The sequence below is a fragment of the Diadema antillarum genome, unplaced genomic scaffold (genome assembly GCF_040938485.1).
Source record: "Diadema antillarum isolate AM-2024a unplaced genomic scaffold, OU_Dant_1.0 seq00001237_RagTag, whole genome shotgun sequence".
NCBI lineage: Eukaryota > Metazoa > Echinodermata > Echinoidea > Diadematoida > Diadematidae > Diadema > Diadema antillarum.
The window spans coordinates 301,986-320,562 of NW_027272024.1; the positions used below are offsets into that span (position 1 = coordinate 301,986).

An 18,577-nucleotide genomic window follows, 5' to 3' on the forward strand; every position below is an offset into this window, starting at 1 on the left:
AAATTTTTGTGTTGGAACCGCTGGATGAGGAGACTACTACTGCTTGTGAGTCATATGCGTACAACAGTATAAAGAAAATGTAAAAGAAAATTCAACATATTTTCACTTTTTTCGCATAATAAAAGAGCACTTGACTTGCCTCTTTCTAAAGGCAGGGGGAATAATATTACCCATAACATTTGTCGGTAACGAGTCAGGGGAATGTGTACTTTTTTCGAAAGATGGAATTTTGTGAAATTCTCTTTATATTTTCCTTATATTGTTGTACGCATGTGACATCTAAGTTATTCATACACTGCAGTAGTCTTCTCATCCAGCGGGTACTGCACAAAAACTTCAAAAATTCATAACTTTTGAACGGATTGTCTGATTTTCCTCAAACTTTCAATGATGTGTTCTACTAATATTGCTACATTCTCTCAATCCTTATGTTTACGAAGGTGAACTTGTCCTTTAATCTTGGGCAAATACAATTCAGTCACTTCATGTCCTGACAGGTCTTTTCTTCTTCTTTTTTTAATGTTGCATTACCATATACTTTGTTTTGCACATCTTAAGTCCATCTGCATAGACCCACAATATATGAAGTCTTTGCTAATGGAAGACCTATAATATGGGACCTGTATAATGTACAGCACTTTGGATGCCACAACAAGCAATTCTGGTGACTGATTGTTATTAAATCTAATGTGCACACTGGCCATCAGACAGTTGGAATCATGCATATGAAAATGAGAATGACCTTCCAATTGTATGTCTCCAGAGCGCATCCTTGTGAAAGACAAGTATAATTTTTCAATACACTGTAAAGCAAGAAATGTTGGCAGCATGAAATTTTTGCGAATTGGAGCCAAAGGTCTTTTTTGTAACATATAATATTTTTGAAGTTGCTCCTAGCATCCAATGCATTTTCTCAGTGTAGACAAGAACTTTTGTGTGTACTTTAATTTCATGAATCTTGGCTCTTGCAAAATATGCAAAATCAAAATGCATGCAAACATTTCTAGTTTTACAATATGTTCTTCTTGTGTGTTTTCCCAAAACTCTGCAGCTCTCAAAGGCTGAATGATGTAGAATAGGGGACTTGATTTCCCATAACTGATCTGTCCTGCTACAGCCACAGGAGGTTGGTTTCAAAGAAGAAAAAGAAGAAGAGGAAGAAGAAAAAAATAAAGGTGAACCTGGATAAGGAAGCATTCTTTCCCTTGTGTAGGAGTCGGGGCATAATAGGCTGATAACAGCACTTGACAGAGTGACTATAAAATGACCCCAAGTAATGCATTCACTTCCTCTTCCCCATGTCATTAGGCAGCAGGGAACTAATCACACAAACAGAGAAGGAAGCAACTACTGGGTAGACATGCTTCACTTGATTGCACAAAGAACAGTATTGTGCAGTTAGTTTTATTTAAAATGGACACACTTCATGACACAATGATAGAGGTCACAATCATTTCCAGATAGATGGTATCCTCTCACAACTCTCCAAATGACCTATACTTCAGTCATCACTGCAAAAATGGACAAGAAATAACAGGGTCCAGTGCAGTCATAAGAAATGAGAAAAGGGGTGGGACAGGAGTGGATGTGGAGAGGTAGGGAATTTTGGAAGGATAGGGTGAGGGAAGAGTTCTTTACTAGCTACATATCCTACACTTGTAAGAATTACTTTGATGGATGACAATAACATTCGGCTATGGATTTATAGGTGCAAGAGTAAACATCTCAAACACACAAACAAAATTAATAATTCACTCTATTTCACAATCGATTCTTCATTCTCCCAACAAAAATATGTGTCAGGAATAGATATGAAGTCGTGTATCAGTATTATTCAGTGATGTCGAAAAACATCACCTTTACAAGACTTTGATTGCAATGTACACATTAGTATCTGATGCGTGATAATTTGGGAGTTGATAGGTATTAGCCAATAGAATTTGGCAACAATATGTGATCCATGCCATCTTTAATTCTGGGAGAGGCCTCTGGTATGCAATGTGCTTCCCCTTCCCCCTCAGCCCCTCAGAATAAATGGCTGGTATACTTCCTGACTCACTCAATCGTTAATTCTATCCACATTGTCTGAATTTCTGGGATGGTTTTGAGTCTGGCTGGTGATTACCAGACTGCAGCATGAATTTAGCACATGGTAGTCTTACAGCAAACACGCTGTACCATGCTTTGTCAGCACTAGAGTAAGAGTATTTTATAGCAAAATGATCATGCTGTGTAGAAATCAGGAAATGGGGGAGAGGGAATCATTCAGTTTGCTGTTAACATTCATACAATTGTATTTAGTGACATAACCTGCATCTGCACAACAAGTTATTACAATGCACATTTTAAAGCAAGGTAAAATGGGGGGGGGGGGAGGATTAGAAACACAATTGGACAAACTCTCTTTTCTTTTAAGGTGCAACGTATGTCTATCAAAAAAAATGCAATGAGTATTGCTTTGAGTACAGAAAAAAACAATAATTTCTGATATGCAAATTTTCATTGAAGTATATACTGTAAAACAAGGAATGTCAAGGAATTTTAATTTCGAGAGAGCCAAGATTCCCGAAATTAAAATGCACACGAAAGTTCTTGTCTACACTATATGCATTGAATGTTAGAGGCAACTTGCGAAAATTTCATGCCACAAAAAAGGCTGTCGGCTCCAATTCACGAAAATTTCATGCAGCGAAAATATCATGTTTTACAGTATGCAAAAAGCACAAACTAATATGGAACTTGTGCTATTTGCACTGCACACAGGAGATGAAGTGATACTGAAAGCCAAATTCCAAGGCTTTTTAATTTGCTCTCCAGAGGATTGAAGAGGCCATTTTCCACCAAGGACACTTCTCATCCTGATGTTATCATCACAAATCACAATGACAAGTGTTCCACTACTGTCTGTGTTAAACCATTCAAACCATTGTTTCATCCTTTACATAACACTGGGAGAAGTGATGTGTGCGGTCTAAAATGGTGATACCAATGCTGCTAGCATCAAAATAATCATTTGGAGACATGACATCGTATTACACAAACACACCTTGAGAAGTGGAAACGAAAGTAATACACACATTATATATGAACTGTAGGCCTAAATATATCTTGTCATGGTCACATTTCTATTTAAATGTAAACATAATGCATTAAGCATGTGATTTATGTCATATACCAAAATGGTATAGCTACATGATAAATTTAAATGTCTGAATGCTGACTAACAAAACATATAACAAAATGATGGTCAGAGCATCGTTTTGCACTAGAACTCGATAACGAATCACCATTCAGTGTGCGTCTGAATGTATGGTGACCATAAAATGGTACAACTGGGGGGCATTTCATGAAGCGTTTTGTCAGATATTTCGTCTGACAAAATGTTAAAAGCTACTGAAATCCTTGCATCTGATTGGTTGAGAGCAAATTTGTCCGACAAGTTGTCTGACAAAAATGCTTCATGAAATGCCCCCCTGGGCGGGCTTAATATGAACACGCACATAAGGTGACCCTACCTCTCACTTCCGCTTCTGCTCCTTGACCTGCCAGCTGTTTACAATCTATGAATATGCTCTTGATGCACATGCATTGCTTTTAACATTGTGAATTTGCGATGCCAGTACACGTTTAGTAAGTACAAAGTATAAATAATTGTGACATTTGTGCAAACAGTACCGGTCAAATCAACAAAAATGTCCAACTCTTCATCAAGTTCAAAAGAGTGAGGCAATACTTGGAGCACTTTAGAAATAAACCCCTTGTTGGATGTGTGGGGTAGCGACTGCACCCAATGCATGTTCGCAGGAACCCATCGCAACAAAGAAGTCTACGTTAAATGTGCACTCCATGACCAGGTGAAGGCCAGGCAGGGGCTAGCGGCGACGTCATAACCAGAACAACATGTGCAGTGGGAAACTGCACATCTCTACCACATTTTCTAGAACGGTCGATATTATGCATCTGAAAGGACCGTCAGCTATACGATATCATTTAGACGTCATTTCTTTATCAAGTTTTGGTATAAACTGGTTTGTGCCTGAACAAGGGGCTAAAGGACAGGTCCAGCTAACTTTTGAGTTTGTCGATTATTGTGTCAAAACAAAGCTACAGTGCTCCTGGATAGAGCTTTGAAAAACCGTAAGATGTCATGTGGTTCTAATCAATGACTAATCTTTAAGATTGCTAACTATTGAGTGTATCGACAATCTACACGGGGCTAAACTAACAGCTAATCATTGATACTGGGCTATTAAGATTTTTGATCAATTCATTAGGTGATACGCTATCAGCGTATCACCTATTGTGATTGCCAAAATTTCTCTTTTTTTTTATTCTTCTTTCTTTCTGCCACATTTTGTGTCGTCAATATCTCAACAATGACATTACGGAATAACATGACATTTTCAGTCAACATGTCTCATAACAATATCTAGCCACAATAAGGTTTTCATGACAGTAACATATCTATGACGTCATATAGGCGCCATTTTGTGATTTTCAGACCTTGTCACATGATCGATCATAACTTCATAACTAGATATCATTTCTGTATCATTTTCGGTGGACATAAAGTTCAGGTCACGCTCTATCTTACATTTTAACGCTAGTTACCCAGGTCATCATTACGCGCGCGTTTGCGCGCGTCAAAATTTTAAAAGGCTCAAAACGACTTCCCAATGGGAAATCTCGAAGTTTCAGACAATTTTAAGCGTTTCAAACATTTTCTCGCGTGCGCGTCCGTCCGCGCAATTTCGCGCGCAGAGGGCGTAACTAACATGAAAATGCAATTTTTTTGACTGATTTGGATTTTTGATACTTTGAGTAACAATATCCATTGATTTCCGATCGATTTTGACCTATAACAAAGGAATGCACTGGCGTCAAAGTTGAAATTCCGCGCGCGCGTCTTTCTGCAAATATAGTGAAAAAACATGTTTTTGTTTATGTCGCCATAGCTCTTTAAATCGTCCATTGACCCTATATTTCTATTGCATATTACAAAAGGATATGAATTGGAAATAACGTTTCAAGTACCAATATTGCCAGGAAAACTCATGACGTCATCATATCATCATCTGAAATCAAAAAAGTGGAATTAATTTTTTTGAGGTACTCTTTCTGACATTCATTTACTCGTATCTCTATTGTTTAAGCTTAATATCACCCCAAATTCAGATATGTTTTACTTTGAACATTTGCCTTTCAAGTCCATGTCATGGTTTTGAAATTTGATGACGTCATCATACTTTAAATTGTGATTAAAGGTAAAGACGCAAAATCGGACAAGTTTACGTGTTATGTCTATGGGAGGTGATTTTTTTAAAAACCATACATTGACTTGACAACGTTTAAGCACCTTTATCTCAGATGATTTTGCTTCATTTCCTCTGAAAATTAAGTATGTTGTAGCTGTGACAATAAGCTGCAGTAATCGTGCATTTTACTCTTTGAAATCTCCTCATCTGGTTGACAATTTTGCAATTTAAAACTGAAAATGAGAATGGAATGCGGACGAAACGATTCCTGATTCATCTTTCACGTACATAAGTTTACGTTCCTCTAATTTTCTCGTCGAGACGTATGGTCGAGTGGTTAGAGGTGTCGTCACAGAAACGTGAGGTTGCACACGTACGGGTTCGAACCTCACAAGAGCACGAAAGAAAATAATAATTTTTTTTTACTTTTTTTCTTCAATGGAGTACTACACCTTCGTCCATGTAGAAGTCACGTTCGCATGTAAACACACCTATACGCACACACTCACACAGTATCCCTTTGTTTATCGTTGGAGACTGCATTGCTTCGACTGCTGCAAAATATTGCAGGCTGGGCTTTTCAAGCTGATCATGGTATATTGTAACAAAATGAAATTTGTTCATATCAATTCAGTAACACAATGTAGTCGTGGTTACTTTGTGCTGATTTTATACATGTAAGAAGCTATACATTGTAAAAAAAAGGTATTTGAATTGTTCCTTTAAGTCAGTCTTCTGTATTGATGATTATTTGTCAATTAGTGGTTTTTGTGGAGTTTCAGATAATGATAAAAAGTATGTATGATAAGTGCAGCGATACTTTCTACAGTTAGTTCAAAGTTGTGTTACAGAGGTTTGATACATACATTTAGCATTGTGTTTGTGTGTCCACGTGTGTATACAGGTTGGCCATATGGCACATTCTAGACAATAAATCTTAATTAATTAGCAAACGCGATCAGCTATGGAACTGAATATGGTACTAATGTATGATGTTTATGATTCTCATTAAACTGTGACGAGTTTAAAGAGATAGCTTAACTGTGTGTAAAAATAAAGCAATAATAAGGAAATTTTAAGGGAATTTGATAACCATGCCTATAATAATTTCATACAGGTACTAATAGCTGCCTCATTTCCGTGTGATTGATCGTCATGTCAATAGCAAACTGACAACGTACGATTAATATATTATACATTAAGCAACTGTCTTTCAAATCCATATCGATGTTTTCTACTTTGATGACGTCATCATACTTTAAATTGTGATAAAAGTAAAGACACAAAATCGGACAAGTTTACGTGTTATGTCTATGGGAGGTGATTTTTTTTTAAACCATGCATTGACTTGACAACGTTTAAGCACCTCTATCTCAGCTGATTTTGCTTCATTTCCTCTGAAACTTAAGTATGTTGTAGCTGAGACAATAAGCTGCAGTAATCATGCATTTTATTCTTTGAAATCTCCTCATCAGATTGACAATTTTGCAGTTTAAAACTGAAAATTAAAATGGAATGTGGACAAAACGATTCCTCATGTATCTTTCACATACATAAGTTTACGTTCCCCATATTTTCTCGTCGAGACGTATGGCCGAGTGGCTAAAGGCGACGTCTCAGAGACGTGACGTCTCAGAGACGTAAGGTTGCGGGTTCGAACCCCACAAGATCACGAAACAAAATATTTAGCTATTTTACTTTTTTTTCTTCAATTTTGTATTACATATTCGTCCATGTAGACATCACGTTCGTATATAAACGCACCTATACACACACACAGACACACACACACGCCATATCCCTCTTTTTTGTGTGTTGGAGACCACATTGCTTCGACTGCAGCAAAATTTTCCAGGTTGACTTTGTCAAACCGATCATAGTATGTAATGACGACGACTGAGGTGTTGTACTTTGAACAATTGTCTTTCAAGACGATGTCATTGTTTTGTAATTTGATGACGTCATTACACTGAAAATTGTGATTAAAGGCAAGGTATCAAAACCAGCCGATTATAGGTTTGATGTCTGCGGGACGTATTTTTCCCAAGTTGCCAGAAATGGCATAGCGACCTCAGTCGTTATAAGGCCGCTTTTCCGTCTAGCAATCCAATAGATGTTCACACGGCCACGTTAGTTAAGTGGGCATTGACTTTCCCCCTGTTACATCTATACATTGTTGTTTTTTTTGTCTTACCATTTCCGTGGATGACCCGTGGCCGAGTGGTTACAGAAACGGTTTCGCATGCACGCTCAATATAACTTCAAGGTGCCTATATCACATTCTTTTCTTGTCGATCACAGATGACCGTCATCTGATGACCACAAGCGTATCACCTAACTCGTCCTCAATGTGACGAGTTTTCATGTCTCGTTCAACTTGATTTTTTTTAAAGTAAATTTGATCATTGTGTAAAATTACAATATAATTATCATTTTGTGCAAACATTCTTGGTTCAAATGAGTACCATTTTGAGGGGGATTTTTTAATGCATGATTACAAGTAACACATAATAGCCACATAGGAGTGCATTGAATGGTTAGATGGTTGAAAAAAAAATGAGGCAAAAAGTAAACTGCCATTTGCTATAAAATTTAAGAAGCAGCAGTCTGGAAGCAAGATTACTAGCAAGGGAGCATCACATATTCATACAATCATCCAGCTGTCACCTTGGGTGTGATGGTGTCTAGATCGACTAGATGCCTGTCATACCAACGTCATGACAACCGTTTCCAAGGTGATGCCATCGGACATGCCATGGGTGCTTGAATGAGCAGTGGCACACCTTTCTTCTGAGAAAAGCTATCAGTCACTGGTGAGTAAACACCCACAACTCATCATCCAGCCTCAAGATTTTCAAACATCTTCTTCTGCAAAACATAAACTTTGCATTTTACAATGCTTGAATAAGAAATGGAGACAGAAAAGAATGAAGGGGTGCTTCAGAGAAAGAAAAGAGCTCGATGAGTAAATAAAAAAAGAATTATTCATAGACATACAAACAAACAGACAGACATACACAGCATACAAATACAAACAGAGACTCTTTCCAGTATCATCTACACAGCACACAGACCAACATAATTTATAGACACAAACTTTTGCACAGATGCACCACGCAGATATATGCCAAACAGACACATTAACACATAAACAGACATGCATACTGATACACAAAGAATGAAATGGTGATTTACCAAATGTTTTAGCAGCCACACCCTGCCTAAGACATCATGCATATTTGAAAGAACCTCCTGAACGGACAGCAGTACATCACAGAGTTTTCCTTTCTGAGGACATCAGAGGTGATCATCACACTCTTGGTCAATGGAAGCTGATATTCTGATCACCAGTACACATCATACAGTATGCACTTCAATTATATGTACACAGCTTTGGAATATCAGTTTCAGCAGAAAGTCCCAAGAATCAAACAGAAATAACACCCCACAAACCCCATAGGTGAAGAAATACAAACCATCACTTTAACAGGACTGTTCATCTTTGAATACTGTTCAGCGACCAAGTCATTACACACCCCCTTATTTGCAACAGACAAGATATTACTGTCTTGGAAAGAGTTTGGTTCACTGCAGCTTGAAATTATTGTGCAAGTTGAACACACATCACATTTGATGTACATCAGCTTCACTCATAGGAAATGGACAAGATGCCTTGAGTGTTGAATCAAATTTATCGGTACCATTATCCATTCAAATTCAGGAAATTCTTCCGTTGAGATGTTTTCATTGCAACTGATTGACATATTGCCCTACATCAACGTAAATAAGCACTGAATTGATCAGTGTTTTAGTAGTAGCCATGATAAAAAACAAACAAACAAACAAACAAAAAAACAAAAAAACCAACACTTGCTGTCAGGCGGTAGCTCAGTGGTCTAGTGGAGATGACACCTGTCTGGAGATCAGGAGGTCGTAGGTTCAAATCCTGCTTGAGTATGTACGCCCATGATTTTTTATCATGGCTACTACTAAAACACTGATAAATTCTGTGCTTATTTACGTCAATGTAGGGCAATATGTCGATCAGTTGCAACCATTATCCATTCTTATCATTTATAGGTAGCAGATCCACAACCCATCATCTTATGATTTCAGTATGACATCAAAAGATAAGATTTGCTACACGCCAGAGAAGTTTGCAAACTGCCATAATCTACCTTCATATAACATTTGAAAACAAAACAAAACATGGAAATCATGGGAAATACACAAACAGTGCACTCTCTCCCTCTCGCTCGCTGGTGTCTCACCTCTTCCTTAATTGATTTTTTCTACATGCCTGGCCTCACACAGCTGGCTCCCATATCAAATTGATGCAAGCATCGTCTGGGCTATTAATATATTCGCTATCATTCCTGCAGTCTCTGACAACCTCCCAATCTCCTTGTGATCATGGGGAGAGAGTGGCTGCATCAAATTTTAAGGAGAAAGGCAGTAACAATCTGGATGTCATCACGAGGAAAAAATTTTCCTTGGGAGGCAGGTTCATGGCTAACCCCCCCCCCCCCCCCCAAGAAATTGAAGGATGCTACCATGTACGTACCTACGGTGCATTTGAGTGCTCTAAAGTGAACCAAAGTGAACTGAATCAACGCATATCATACTGAACTGTGCCAGATTTGGAGCGTTCGAGCGCACTCAAGAAAGCGCACCTCTTGACTTATTTTCAGAGGGGGTCATGCAATTTGTAGCAAAAGGGTCACTTACCTGGTGTGCTTGAACTACTGTAAAACATGATATATTCGCGGCATGAATTTTTCGCGAATTGGAGCCGATGGCCTTTTTTGCGGCATGAAATTTTCGCGAACTGCCACTGGCATTCAATGAATATAGTGTACAAAAGAACTTTCGCGTGCATTTTAATTTCGCGAATCTTCACGCTCGCTAAATTCGCGAAATTAAAATGCACGCGAACATTTCTCGCTTTACAGTACTTACAGCTGTCCCAAACAAATGTTTACGCACATTCTTCATACGAGAACTTTTGGTACGCTTTTGTTAACCTTTTGGAGCACATTGGAAAGTGTTCCACTTTTGGCTCAGTAAGGTACGGTATGATATACTTCAGGAGCGTTCAAGCGCTCCTCTGGCATGGGAATGGAATGGTACAGTTTGCTTTAGGAGAGCGCTCGAACACACCCCTAAGCTGCGTTTATTTACTTTTCCATGTTTAAAACGCATTTTAATACCCACTATCTTCTTGAGTTTTGTATTTTTCAACTCCATCATGAGTGGATTGGGAGACCTAGTCACTGCGCAGTTCCATTGCGCTGTTTGAACTGAGGAGCAGAGATATGTAGTTGGTAGTGGTTAGTGTGGGCAGGTCCAAGATATAAACGCATTTCAAAGTGGTGTTGTGTTTATCAACTCTACAGAAATGCGTTTCTGGCTCAAACGTGTTAGCAGGCACACTTGTGTTTCAAAAAACTGTTTTTAACCCCACAATCAAAAACAGCTTTGTGTTTATCGACAGCCAAAAACTCCCAGAAAGTTGCTTGTGGAAGTGAGTTCCCCTCGACACTGTGTGTATTGCAGTACTAATACACCACACATTCATTTGGAATGTAGTATACATCTCTTAATTCTGTCATCAAAACAAGCAAGGGCAAAAAAATGACCAGTAGAGAATTCTATTGCACCATATTTTTTCTCTTTATTTCCTTAAGTTTCAAAACAAAATTCAAATGATTGTAAACTGATCTTTAAACCTAGACTCATAATAAATGAAATCAAAGTACAGTCAAACCTGTCTACAGCGGCCACCCAAGGGAAACGAAAAAAGTGGCCGTTATGGACAGGTTATCCAACTTTGTGTGCACTACCTACAAATGTACATGTATCATCGTTGTATACATCTATGAGTACCGGGTACATGTTCATGTATATGTGTGTACGTATGCACACGTGTGTTTCATGCATTGAACAATGCCGGTGTTCTTGAAGTAATTATTGTTGCACAGTAGTATGTGTACAGTCGTGAAGAAAGCTTGATTCTAAATGAGCGATGAATGCAGTGATGGCGATCACTGAAAGTAGCCCATGAATGACTGGCACGGCTACTAAAAGCAGAAAACGAGCTGAATTATCATCTCTTTGGCCGCTATAGACAGGTTAAAAGCTACTGCGGGAAACAAAATTTGTGGCCGCTGGCCGCGTTAGACAGGTGGCCGCTATACACAGGGTCTTTAACTCTTACTGTGCCAGACCCAAAACCCCTAATGTGCCAGACGTTTTTACCTAATGCCAGAAAGTTTGTGAACTGGATTGACAATGTAATTTAAAACTGCCATATCTTTGAAACTATTGTCTGTTTTGAATTGGGTTCTTCACAACAAATATCAAGAAATGATTGTTCTTTCGTGTCATGTAGTCAGTTTGCTGTAATATCTATCTGAACCTGAAATATTGAAGAAATAATCGATATCATAAAAAAATTATTACAATTTTTTGTGTAGTATGGAAAGAAAGAGTCAGTCATGATTTTTCTTCAATAGAACGCTCCCTTAACTCTGTGAGAAAGTTTTAGAGCTACATTTCCTCTTTCAAATGATAACAAATTTGTCTTCTAGAGTTGTACAATTCCAAAGATATTGGCAGTTCAATTTGTCTTTTCAATTTCATTTTCTGCCTCGGTAATTCATTCCCAAATCTGTGTCCTTTAGTCCCAGATCCTGTATTTGAAACTCAAGTAAATCCCGGGTCGAGTCCTGGAAGAGTGTCTTTTGTCCACTTGAGAAGGAAGCACCCACTAATCCTTCTTTTGTCTCTACTACGGCTGGGCGTACTCTATTGAAATCGGCAGGCCTTTGTACGCGAGGAGTTTGTGCTCGTGCAATTCCTTGGTTTACAGGTCTACTTTCCGTCCACTGTACATGGACATACACATGAAGAAAAGCGTGTTCTTCTTTTGTATATGCTAGCGTGGGGACGATTAGTGAAGTTAACTGTCCAAGACAAAAGGATGAAAGACTTGACCGACGAACGAAAGCTTTACCCTCTTTTAGGGACAAAATGAAAGCCGCTCCCGCAGGAGAGCGCCCAAGCTGAACAATGCGAGTGGAAACGCATAGACAACACAGGCAGATTCATTAGCATACACACGCGCGGTTTATCAATGAGATATTTGATCTATACACATCTCACAGAGGGTGCGCTCTCTGCGTATTTTTCCAAAAAAATACATCTAGCTGAAAAATCACGCATTTACTCAAAATTTTCCAATGTAAGCATACTCATATTTTTAGTGGAAACGATGGATATGCTAATCAACTACCAGTACATGTAAGTTGCAGTTTCTTGTTATAACGCATTTTGGTACCACAAGAATTTAAATGACCAATGTTTTTCGCGCTCTTCTTAGTCGCCGATCGGCGACCATGGCACGTCAGGACTAAGGTTGCCGTTCGGCGACCATGGCACGTTAAGAGTTAACAGGGCTTTTCTCTCGGGGGGATTTTTCAGTGGTCGCTATAGACAGATGGCCACTATATACAGGTGGCCGCTAAGACAGGTTTGACTGTAATATTCTTTCCAACATGCTGTTGAAAAAATACATACTGCATGAGCCCTGTAATTTGTTCTGTTGCCAAATGAAATCAAACTGAATTGAATTGTAGTATACACAATACATTGGGGATAGATGTTTCTTCACAAATGTGATTTATGGTACCATAGGGACAACTCCTTCAGGATGAAAACAAAACCCCTCAATGAATAGATGTACTCTTAGTGTAAGCTAATGTAATTTCAAAATGATTTATGTGGTGGTCAATACATTCCTCTGATACACTCAAAAACCTTAACAACTGCCTGAACTATTATGTGGTTTACTGAGCAATCTCTTAAACTGTCCTTGATGGTGTCTTGGCGTCACAGAATAAACATTTATTCAGAGCAGATAACTGGTTGCTCTGCTTTCATGCCTCTTGAGATAACACAAACTTGTTTTTTAGTTTCTAGAGTTTAAGAAGACATGACATTTTTGAACAAAAGAGAATAAACTAGAAATGCTGCTATTGTGAATGCAATGCATGGATCTCCCAATAGGTCTGGAGTACTGTAAAAGTGGATATTTTTGCGTGAGTAATTTTTTGTGCTCCGCCGGGTAAGATGATGAGTTTCACATGTTTTTAATTCTGCAGAATCAAGACCCAAACTACTGGAACATATTGCAAGCAAAAATATTTGTGTGTTTTTCTTTTTGCGCTACTTCCTAGTTCCGCAAAAATGCATGAAAATTTCCAATTTTACAGTATGTCTTAACAATGTGAGACAAAAGTTTCACATAACTGGTGAAAAAATTGAAATGACATGTTTATAACAAATGTGTTGAGAGTTCACTTTCCTTGAAAAAGGTTCTATTTGGATGGATGGCTTATTTGTTTAAGAGAATATGTACACATATTTGGGAATTTTAGAATTTTCACTTGACCTTTGACCCTGTTGCCCACAATTCTTCAAATAATCACTACCTGGTAACATCCATTTTCATGACAATGCTTTGAGCTATTTTCAAGATATAGGAAAAATTTCTGACATCCTAAAATTTTCACTTGACCCTTGAAAAGATGATAGGCACAACTACGTCCACTCATGCATAGCCTACACATGTATGCCAAGTTTCATCAGGATACCTCGAACAGTTTTTAGGTTACATTGTCCACAAAACTGATTACAGACGGAAAGACGGACGGAAGGATGGACACTACAACAGACAGAAGGATGGACAGAAGTACAGACAGACAGATGGAAGGATGGACAACCTGAAAAACATAACGTCTCCAGCAGCACTTCGTGGCAGAGGCATTAAAAAGCATAAGGTCAATCTTCCTAGAAAAAAAAAAAAAAACCTTTATAGAACTGAATTGTGATTCCCTCTGCTCATTGTAAGGTGGGAGTCCTTGTAACAAAATATGTGTTGAAATCTTTTATGCATCTAGAATTTGTAAAGTGGGATTTTACACATAGGTATGCACAAGTTTCATATCAAGTCATATCTGAAGGACAGTGTGATTTTGCCGATTATTCTAGAAATGACAAGGTTACAATCATTGACTAGCCTGCTATGACTGTCCATGAGTACGTTTGAAAATATTTCAACGAATAAAATGCAGCGATTGGCATTCATCGCGTAACGACTCAGCATGATGCATATAAATGTGCAATTTATTATCATTTCGAGGATGGCAATTACTATACACCTCCCTTACAATCACTTACACCAGTGATTTGTGACTGAAGAACACAGGCCTAGTCTGTTACAGTTTCCAAGAGCTCTTCTTTGGAGTGGGAGAAAAGAATATGGGGGTGATAAAAGGTCAGGAAGAGAGAAGAAATGTTCTTCAGTAGGTCTGTGGGTTGATGGAAAATACACATTTCCTGATTGGCACACCAGGCCTACTAGCAGATGTCTGTTCCATTCACAGACTGCATTACACTGAGCCCCAAAGTAAACGGTACCAGCATCAAAATGTTTTCGATACTTGGCAGACATTGTAAGACTGCACAGACTTCCAGTTCATCAATTCCAATTATTTTTTATCATATAGATTCATAATTCATGTTAGCACTATTCAAGTTTAGTCCCCTACAGGAAAGGACAGTGCTGACTACCGCTTGCTTTTCATTATAAGACATATGACATAAATTGAGATATTTGAAAAAACTGTTCCACAATGCTTCCACTTTGAAAAACCTGAGCTGCATGGTCCTACAAGCTACCAGAATCTGTGACATTGTGAAAATATGAAGATACAAACGATAGGGTTTGAAGTTTACGCTAAATGCTTCACAAAAGTAAAAATCTGTGACTGGCTTTTCCATAATTGTTATTTCCATGTGGACAGGAGTGTTAGAATAAACCATTCCAAAATAATTTATTAGCATAGTGATATTTGAGGTTGACAGCAAAATTCTCAAACTTTTTAAAGCTGGGTGTGGGCATTTTCATGCATTTGAACATCATACAAGCTCAACAAATTCTGAACTTAAACAGTGTCTCATTTGGTATTCTTCTTCAATCTAATTCAATCTTCCTGTAACTGTATCTTGCCCAACTTAGTCAATCTTTGCAAGACTGACAATCTTCACATGCTAACTTATATCATAGGTATCACTAACTTGTAATGTTTGTTATTCATTTGTATCAAAATAATATCCATTTTGCAAAACTTATTGTCAAACTTGATATAAAAGTATACATACATTTGCCACAACATACACTGATTTGTAGCATGGCGTCCACTGATTGTACATGCGTACATGTGTAGTCAAACCAGGAAATGCAACAATACTGAAACTAAAGGGCGGGTCTGCATTTCTTGTAATAACAAGCTGGCAAAGGATAAGAACCTCGGCAGAAACCACATGAAGTTGACAGTGGTCTGGTCAAGGCAGAAAGCACATTGAACAGAGGCTCTCAAATAATTAAAGGTGAACTATCCTTCTTTTAATAAACACACACATACACAATCTACAGAATATCTCCCACATTTTGCTCTCACGTACTCGACTGGTATGGTCCTTGCAAAATACCTATTGTACAAAATGGCTTCAAGGTAGAACATGCAGAGACTGCTTAAGAAATGTGTGAAATAATACTGTGATAACATGGTTTCAGTTGGCCAACAATGAAAATGTGTAAAATTAGGTAAAAGGGTAGGCCGACAGTATTGCAATCTGAGAACGTATCTGATTGTGAATGCTACGTAATTTTTGATAATCGATTATCACTAATCAACAAATCGGGCCATAGCAGTATCCACTGATCTTTAGTGCAAGAGTGAATCGCATGCAGCTTGTTGGGAAATGCAAGAACTTTCTACACCCCACTGCTGAATGGGGAGGGCTCTTTGATAATAAAAGTCAGTACACAAACTTTTATTATTTTACACTTTTGCTCTCAAAATATTCCAAAACAACTTATTATTCTGGCAAACCATGACAGCCTGATGAGTTTTTTGGTAGACCCTTCCAAGGTATTGCAAGCAAATTCCAAATGGTGGAAGATGAATTTTGAGCCCTCCTGAGAACCATGTTTTTGCCACATATCCCTATGTGTGTACATAGCTCTGAGAGTGTGTTTATAGTACATGTAGGTCCCTGCAAGCTTTGACTATAACAAATGGCAGTCTTTAACAGTACATAAATTTATTATGTCATTAACAAAATGCCTTTATACCTCTTGCTCCCTTTTCATTCTCTTTCTTATTCTGTATCTTTTTCTGTCTTTACATAACTTTAACAGTAATTTAATCTGTTTCAGCATGCCATGTACCCGTGTAATGCTGGTACACATTCGTTGTATGCAACCTGAACTGGGGGTGAGTTGGAATTGCATTTCCCAAAGCAAAAATGTCCCTCCAAGGATGTAGCACTGGTTAAATCTGACATTGCTTCTATACACATCTCCCGAAGCATGACTTGTAACTAGCAGTCATAATACTGTTGACACAATGTGAACATCACAGATATTTTCACTGTCAGGTAATTTTTGTTGTTGTTTTTGTATTAACATCATATATGGAACAAGATATCACAATGCCCTTGACATCAGTATCACATGCTTGGATGATCATGATACGCTTGGTACTGTAAATCCAAGAACTGTGCCATGAGCATAAAAAGATAAGATCATGTGATGTACTCTTCTAGAAAACTTAAAATTGGACAAGAAATAACCAATAAAATATTTCAAATGTCTTGTGTCAGTGCAGGTGATTTTTTTTTCCCTTACATTTGCATGCAGTTAAAGAGGGCGTCTTAAATGCAAAATGGCTCAATGATCACAGCACCTTAAGCAAGCCTTTCATATTTCTACCACATCCGCTAAAAATGACATTTTATGCAAAGGGACCATGTGAATTTCCCCCACCCCAACATTTTCTGTTTTATCTCAAATACTTGTATCAAATTCAATTTGTCTTGAACAGTTTGTATGAATGAGAATTCTAGATCTTGAAGGCACATTATGACCAATGGAGAATGTTTTAACAAATGAACTGAAGTTGTCATCACTGTAAGTTGTGATCACCTATTAATGTACATGAAAAGAGGTAAATGATTCAGATTTCATAGCAGCCAGCTACTGTGGACATAAGCTGTATAGATGTATTATTATACGTACACACAAGAACGCATGTTTGTGCATTCATAATAAATCTGTAAACTCATTAAATTGATTTATTTACATTTCATCAATATTTGGATTATTCAGTCATCACCAATCCATCATACCATGGTACCAAAGCCACTGTCAAAGTCGGTAAAGGCTGAAAGCTTGGCAGATTAATAAGTTTGGTAAAAGCTGTGTCATGGGTATGCATGCTCAGGTATGGATACTTGGGTATGTATGCCAATAATTTTTATCATAGCTATTACTCTAAATCCTAAATAATCAGTGTTTGTGTAATTTACATTCATGAAGGGCAATTAGTCAATCAGTTGCAATAAAAACAACTAGATGGAAGAATCATTACTTTGAAAAAAAATATGCAGCACCTGCTTGTATAAGGGATAAGAACCATCACAAGCAATTGGGAATAAGTTCTGTAGTTTTGTGCCACGCTTCTCAATCTTTTTCAACCCAAGGCCCACTTTGGCTCCTACAAATTTTTTAGGCCCATGTAGTTAGATGAAATTTAATTTTTGTTCTATTTCATTTTGTGTGGACATCCCAGTCCATTTAAAATATAACTTTATTCACAGTGGAAATACCACAGCTACAAGAATAGTGAATGTAGTATCCAAAGAACCGATTTATGGTACTCATGTTATCATCACAAAATAACTGGCACAGACAATAAAAACTTTTTTATCAGCTTTCTGTGAACTCAGCAGCCCACTGTTTATGTGTGATAAAGTAAATGTGGGCGGCTTGAGGATTTAAAAATCAGGCCTTGAACCAAGACTAGCAGGTGCTAAGAACTGAAGCTTGGATGAGTCATCAGCTGTGAAATTGCTTGAAATTCTCTGTCATCATCTGGGACAAGCCACTGTCTTCATCTTATGACACTGGTCTTAACTTAGCGGAAACAATCCATCTTCATCATGACCAGATGTGACTCTGTAGTAAGTAACTTTACAATGGGGTACAAGTTTAATTCCAGGCAATAAATGCTAGAAAAGGAGCTAGCCCCAACTTCCAAAACATATGGGAAAGGGTCTCTCTGTAAATAGGCTCCAAGTATGCAGTGACATAAAAAAAAATTACAATTATGATCATTCATATACTAGCATGAATTTACAAAGTACCGATTACACTCAGTAAAATCATTGTGGGTGAAACTGTCTGCTTGCATACT

General features: G+C 37.9%; 1 protein-coding gene and 1 non-coding gene across 2 annotated transcripts in view; one reads left to right on the forward strand and one right to left on the reverse strand.

Annotated features, from left to right (window-relative positions):
- The window catches only part of LOC139745158 (exosome complex exonuclease RRP44-like), a 219,209-nt gene that overhangs the window by 126,086 nt on the left and 74,546 nt on the right, over nt 1–18,577 (reverse strand). The window lies entirely within an intron of this gene.
- Nucleotides 9,141–9,213, forward strand: Trnas-gga (transfer RNA serine (anticodon GGA)). Its single transcript has one exon. It is a non-coding gene; the product is annotated as a tRNA-Ser (tRNA).